The sequence below is a fragment of the Chelonia mydas genome, chromosome 24, assembly GCF_015237465.2.
Source record: "Chelonia mydas isolate rCheMyd1 chromosome 24, rCheMyd1.pri.v2, whole genome shotgun sequence".
Classification (NCBI taxonomy): Eukaryota; Metazoa; Chordata; order Testudines; family Cheloniidae; genus Chelonia; species Chelonia mydas.
In genome coordinates, this window is record NC_051264.2 from 6,175,496 (window position 1) to 6,183,081 (window position 7,586).

The following is a 7,586-nucleotide window of genomic DNA, read 5'->3' on the forward strand; positions in this document are numbered from 1 at the left end:
ATCTGACCAAAATGGACATTTCTGCACCCAAATCCCCGGAAAAGAAGTTTGGATGAAATTTTCATCCCGCTCTTTCCTTTTCTTTCAGTCTGATGATTGTTTAATATCTGTGTCATGATAGCTCCTCCACGCCCCTGTCCCAGGACCATGAGCCCCTTGGGCCAGGAGCTGTATAAACACGGAAGAAAGCGCTGATCCCTGCCCCTGAGGAGCAAACAATCAAAGGCTGGGTCTACACTCCCGCCTCTCCGGGCCCAGTTCTGCCGGGCAGGCCTGCGATCCTTGACTTACTTTGTTATGCCGGCAGAAGCTGCTGGTGTAGACACAGTTAGACCAGCAATGCCGCACTTGGGCCAGCATGGCTGAGTTCCTTCGGGTGTGGTGGATTAAACTCTGCCTTGCCGGGGGTGGTCGGCATCCGCACTCGGAGCACGTTGCTGGTCTCACGTGCCGGTCAAGCACTCTTAGGACAGATGCAGCCTGAGGTGAAGAGGACGGGGAATGGGTGACGGGGGATGGATCACTTGATGATCACCTTTTCTGTTCATTCCCTCTGGGGCACCTGGCACTGGCTGCTGTCAGAAGGACACTGGGCTAGATGGACCTTTGGTCTGACCCAGTAGGGCCGTTCTTATGTTCTTATGACAGGTGGTAGGTGGAGACAGACAGCTGGGGCTGTGCCAGGAAATGAGGAGAGACATAAATGGCCTGGAGATTTTTCTAGGAGTGAGATGTTCCTTCTCTCTGTCCCCAGCTCTGTCCACTCTGTCCCCACCACCTAGCTGCACCCCCCCTTCCCAGGGCCTCCTGGGGGGGGGGGGCAAGTGGGGCAATTTGCCCGAGGCCCTGGGCCCCGCAGGGGCTTCCACGAGAGTTTTCGGCGGCACTTCGGAGGCGGGGGTCCTTCTGCTCCATGTCTTCGGCAAAGTGCACCAAAGACCCGGAGCGGAAGGACCCCCGCTGCCGAAGACCCCAGGCCCCCTGAATCGTCTGGGCAGCCCTGCCCCCTTCCCCCATACCCACAGCCGTTCAGCGTGACCCTGCTTTCTCTCTGCTTCTTCAGCCCAGAGATCAGAGGAACCCCCCGCTGCATTGGGGCCCTTTTGCACACGACACACTCCCCGGCCCTCCGCTCCCTTTTCTTGCTGCTGTCAGCTGCAGCCCGCAGTGAGATAAAGCCCCCACAATAGGGACTGCACTCAGTGGACGCCTGCTCCTGTGGGGACAAAAGAGGAGACAGCTGCCTTTCAGCAGGTATTGAGTGTTGCGGGGGTGTCGGAGAGCAGCCTAGCAGGGATGTCAGTGAGTGTTGGGCAGGGCAAAGTGGTGAATCCCAAGGTCACCCCAGGGTCGCCCGGTCGTCCAGAAGGGTCGATGTACGGACAGCCTGGGCTCGTGCGTCTTGTTTGCTTTTGCTGAGATCTCTGGGACACGAAGGGGTGCGATGCTCCCAGCGCTGGGCGCCACAGGGCCATAGTACAAACAACGAACCGGTCTCCCAGCCCTATCCCTGCACTCTCAGGCCTGTGGGCCATTTCTGAGGGAGCCCAGTCACGTTAAAACGTGGGCAACCCTATGCTGCCCCTGTCAAAATCCCCCAGGGTGGGGTCTGAGGTTCTCCTCTCCTAAGCCGTCACGCAGTGCCATTTAAATGGCTGCCGTGTTCCGCCCCGGGGTGGCTGCCTTTCCACCGGGAGTTGTGATCCTTCCTTTTCTCCAGGCGAAATTCACCCTTGTGCACAAAGGCTGAGGCCCCTTCGGCCCGTTGGGGGGCGTTTCACTCAAGCTGCTCGTGGAAAAGAGGGAGGCAGGATCGGGCCCCTCCTCTCTGCCGAGGCAGCCGCCACTTTCCGCTAAGTGGCCAACGATTATTCATCCCGTCCCTCCCCGCACGGCCGTAACCTTTAATCACAATGAAGTCATTTGATTTCCATGCACTGTAATCCTGCGCCGATCGGACGGGAATTAATGGCCACTTACGGGAATGGAAGGGGTTTGGAAGTTAGCGTTGCAGGGTTCTCTCCCCCCACCCCCCAGAAGATGGATGGCATTTGGATTGCTCATCAGGAGACAGCTGGACCCGTCATGGGGCTAAAAACTCCTCTTCTGGCTTCATATTCCTTCTGTCACCTTGAGGTGCCTGCGGCAGCGGCCTCGCTGATTTCAAAGCACTTTGTCTTGAATGAAGACTTGGCAGAATTAGATTTTTATTTAATCCTTCCAACAGATGACACAGATGTTTATTTTAAGCCTTTTTCTCGATTTTGATCCATTTGCGTGGTCACAGTGGCACGGCATTTTTAAGCATCCCCCCCAACTTTTTATCGATTACATTTGCACAGCTGCAGGAAATTCTGGGCTGTAATTATTTAACGACAGCCTCTCATACGTTTTCAAGCAGCCGTTTTCTTACTTTGCTGATCTGGAAATTTCTGGGCAATAGTTTTTCCTTGGGCGTGTGGGGTGTTTGCGGTGAAACTGACATTCACAGACATCTATCGATACATATCGAATCCTTCCAAGCCTTGGGAAGCAGCTCGGCCTGGCCTTTCAATTTATCCCTGAGGAAACTGAGGCTGCAAGCTCCTGAGGGGGCAGACCCCTTTGTTTTCTTCTATCTTTGTACAGCACCCTGGCCCCTTGAGGTCCTGGTCAGTCCATGCATGGGACTCCTAGATGCTATACAATAAGTTATGAAGCGACTTGCCCAAGGGCACACAGGGAGCCAGCGGCAGAGCCAGGAATAGCCCCCAAGAAGTTTCAGTGTCTCCAGGCAATTTTTAAAATAGCCCCTAATGTTCAGTCCCAGATTGAGGGCCCCCACCCCATAGTAACTGAGCACTGCCCACAGTCGCCTCACAGCACCCCTGCGAGGCAGGGCAGGGCTGGTATCTGTTTAATGGGGCAGGAACACGGAGCGGCTACGGGACCCACCCAACGAGTGTCTGGAAGAGCATAGAAGTGAATCCAGGTCTCCTGAGTCCCAACCATCGGGAGTGGCGCCCACGGGTGCTGGAGGCACCCACGGTAAATAACCCCACGGCCCCCTGAGAATCCGCCTCCTCCCTCTGCTCCCGGACTGGTGTTGAAGCTGACGGTTTCAGCAGAGCCTTTGATGCTCAGCACCGTGGTGCACCTGCTGGGTGACCCCAGGCTCTGGACAAGGGTGTTGAACTGGCAGGAGAAGAGGGGATTTAATGGGGGGGAATGTAAAGAAAAGGGACAGGGCTTTCCTGTCCCGCGGGGCCTTTGACAGAGGCCAGCCCCTCGGAGCGGGAAGGGAAGGCCTGGAGCACTGAAGCATGCTGTTGACTCAACAGGGAATTAAGCTTATTATGAATCCAAAAGGGAATCGGAGCTGCTGGATGGGAGGGGGCATCAGGGAACCCGGATTTTCCTTTTCTAACTCCGTAGTTCTTTCCCATCGGCTCCATTCGTTTGGCTTTCACTGAACACATTCGTATTTGCCTTCAGATCGTGAGCCTGGAAATAAAGGCCCCTGAAATCCCAGAGGGGTAGAAACCTCTAGGGGTGGGCTGGGGAGACATCCCAACCTCTCTGCCCTGTCAGGCACAGGCTGGCGTAAATTGGCTGGATTCCCCAGCTTTACATTTGCATCCTCCATAGCAGTGCGGTTGGAACAAATGTTGCCATCAGAGAATTTCCCACAAAAGGGAAAGTCCGGTTCCGACCCAGCTCTGCTCCGGAGTCACTGAAGGGCATTAGAAGCTCCAAAAACAATGAGGAGTCCTTGTGGCACCTTAGAGACTAACAAATTTATTTGGGCATAAGCTTTCATGGGCTAAAATCCACTTCATCAGATGCATGGAGTGAAAAATACACTAAGCAGTATATATATTACAGCACATGAAAAGATGGGAGTTACCTTACCAAGTGGGGGGTCAGTGCTAACAAGGCCAATTCAATTAAGGTGGAAGTGGCCTATTCCCAACAGTTGACAAGAAGGTGTGAGTAACAGCAGAGGGAAAATTACTTTTTGTAGTGACCCAGCCACTCCCAGTCTTTATTCAGGCCTAATTTGATGGTGTCCAGTTTGCAAATTAATTGCAGTTCTGCAGTTTCTCGTTGAAGTCTGTTTTTGAAGTTTTTGTTGTTGCAGAATTGCCACTTTTAAGTCTGTTATTGAGTGTCCAAGGAGACTGAAGCATGTTACGCTTCCCTTTCAGTCCTTCCTTGCCTGTCTTGTGCTTCCTCCCTCCTCTGATTTACCTTCCCCTTCCTCTCTCTGATTCTCTTCCACTTTATTTCCCCCCAGCACCATCTATCTATCCTTGCTTTCTTTCTCCCACCCTCTCTCTCTCGTCCTTTTCTGTATTCATCCGAAGTTCAGCCTTATTGTAGTTTATGTGGTAAAATGCTGGCGTGTGATTGTTCCCTTTGTACCTCAATCTCCCCCACTGAAGAATCCCGGAGTCTAATTCTCCCCTCTCCAACAGCTTGGCATTGAACTCTTATTATTCTCCCTGTCAATTAGATTTTACCAAGTCTTCATATTTTCAGGAGGCGTTCTCGCTACTTGAATGGAAATACCTACTATACAATTATGCCAGACAGAATAGCATTTTAAAGAACTCCGCCAATGGCTCAGCCGATCACAAAAAAAAAAATTTTTTTTTGCTGCTAATTTGTAGTCTTCGCGTTAGCTCTTCAAGTGTTTTTTTATGCTGGCGATAATTTATAGCTGCAAGACAACAGCTAGTCATATGTGAATAAATAATGCCAAGTTTCTGCTCCACGGATAATGAACAAGCTCACCTTTGCTGGGGAGTTCAGGAAAGAAGATCTTCCTATGTTCTATTTCCCCCTCCCCCGCCAATTCTGGCCTCCAGCCATTCTACGCACTAAGGTCCCTTCTGAAGTTTCTTCCAAGGACCCAAGTTGCAGAATCGGGAAATAGACTGATGCCCAGCCAGGGTTTGATTATCGCAGACAGCGTGGCCTGGTAGGTAGCCTATGCTGCAGAGAGTCGGGAGACCTGCGTTCCCTTCCCAGCCCCATATGACAAAGCGGGAATTTGCTGTGTTATTTGTACGAAACCGACGCGTGCCTCGGTTTCCCACTGCCATTGTAAAAAAAACCCACAACCACAGCCAGTTTAAGTCTCCTGCCAAAGCAGCCCAGGGGCCATGCGGCATGGGAGGGTCTGGGTGGAATGAACAGGGGCATTAAACAAGTGGCTGAAACCAACCCCGAATCAACAGAGCATCCAGCAAGGCAGAGAAACACCCAACGACTGAAGCATCCATACCTGACAGTAGAAAACCCCAGGAAGACAGACGAGGAAGGGAGGGAGAGAGCCAGAGCGGGGGTCCCTCACAGCTTGGTTGGCTCATCACGGCATTGGCTTGGCCAGGGTGGATGGTGGTTTAACTTCTGCCTCTGGGTGCTAAGCTAAGAATGGTCAGACTGGAAACTAACAAACCACTCCCTGGTTTTGCAAAGGCTCCCTGTGTCACGGTAAATATCGCTGAGCGCCTGGGGCCTAGGGCGGGAGGCAGGGTGATCTTGAGGCCCAGCTCTTGGCTTGGGTTGCCGGAGATGAGGGTTTGATTCCCGGCTTTGCGCCAGACTCTGTATATGACCATTCCCACTGGGGGAGAGGCTGGATGGATGTGCAAGCTAGCAGCTCAGATGCACCTAAACAAGCCCGGCCGTGTACTGTGTCACGTAGACCCAGACGTTTATGTAGCCACAGTCACACACAAATGCACGGCTCTGTCTTCAGAGCAGGGTGAGCTAATGGGAAGAGCACTGGACTTAAGGCTCACGAGAGCTGGGTTCTACTCTCCACTCTGCTGCTGGGTGGGTGTCAGCAACTCACTGTGCCTCGCTGCCTCAGTTTCCCCAAGTGTAAAATGGGGCTAAGGCGCCTGACCTACTTTGTAAAGTGCGATGAGATCTGCTGATGAAAAGAGCTAGTGATTGGCCTCGTAACACACCCGTGTAGTCATACACAAATGCAAGCACACGTGTGTAGACACAAGCACGCGCACGCAATCACAGTGAGGCCGTCACACATGCTAATACACAGCTGTGCACCTCAGGACAGCCCGGCTCTGACGAAGAAGCCCAGGGGTTCTGGATGTCCCGCATACAGGGTTTAACCAGGCTCGCTCAGTCAGTGATGGCTGCCATCCGTCAGTCTGTGGGGGAAGAAGCAGGAGTGTCTCCTCTTGGTCTCTCTCTCGGATCCAGCACAAAGTGAAGGTCAAGGCGAGGTCATTGATCCATCGATCACCAGGACTGGCTGCCAGGGACTCTTAAGGGAACATGACAGCCCAGAGCTGGCCGTTAACACCTTCCCTGCCGAGGCCTGGCCGAGATGCAGCTGTTGCTCCTCATGGCACCAGCCAGCCTGATGGATGGGTTGACACCCCAGCTCGGCGCTTGCGTCCCTTCCCCTTGCTGTGTGGGTAAACGCTCCTGGGTGGGCGTCTGGGCCCCACGGTTATGGAGTGAGGGAGGGACTGGGTGGGACCGGAACGGACGAGTGGGGTGGGAACCACAGCCACTGGTGGAATTGTACCCCACGGCTTCTCTGGGTGAGCTGCGTCACTGAGGAGGAGGATGAAGGAGTCGGGCACTGAAGGAAGACGAGAGTCCATCAGGGGAGTGACCCGGCGCACCTGACCCTAAGGACCAACCCATCTGGATGCTCCAGATGAGGGGAATGTGCCCCATGCATCCTTCTTGAGAGAGGTCAGATGCTCTGGTGGCTCCAATACTCGCTTGGCCCTTGAGAGACCCAGGTCTGGACTCAGCCACAGGCTCCCTGGGTGACCTTGGGCAAATCAGTCCCTCTCTCTGTGCCTCAGTTTCTCCAGGTGTAAAACGGAGCTGGTCACCCTTTGTGTATGCAGCCTGTAAACTCTTCAGGGAGGGGACTGTTTGTTCCTCTGTGTCTGCGCGGCACAATGGGCCCCTGCCCGTAACAATAATGTACTTAAATTGCAATCTCTTTGAGGCAGAGGGCTGCCTTTGAACAGCACCTAGTGCAGGCTGATGCGTGGCCAGGGCTCCAAGGCACTACCATAATACAAATAATAAATGATCATAATCATTTCTTCCTGACCCTCCTCTCCCAAAGCCCCCAGCTCCTGCCCTGAAGCCTGAGGATGGGTCAACCTCACCTCGGTATTTGTTTGCCTGACCTCACAGGTTATGAAGGACTCTAATAATTTCCAGCCCTGATGTAAAATCCCACAGCAGTGCAGCATGTGTGTGTATCCTTCTACCTCCCCCTGCGCATTAAAGCCGGCCTTGTCCTGCCTCACTCCTTTGGGAGAGGACCCGTCTGTTTGTCTAGACGCTGACTCCCATTTGAGGATCTGGACCGATGCCCTTAGCAGAGTGGTATCTGATGGGGGCACAGACGTAGCCCCTGGGAGCGGGAGCTGTTTGCTGGCGGCAGGGCAGATGAGGGTTACAACAACCCCCCGCAGGCCAGCTGGAAGGAGCTGTGTCAGAAGGGGATGGTTTATAGGGCGTGATGAAAGCTTCCGAGGGAGAAAACCAGGGACCCGCTCTCCTCCCTGAGGCTTGACAAGGTCAAAGCGAGGTCGGAG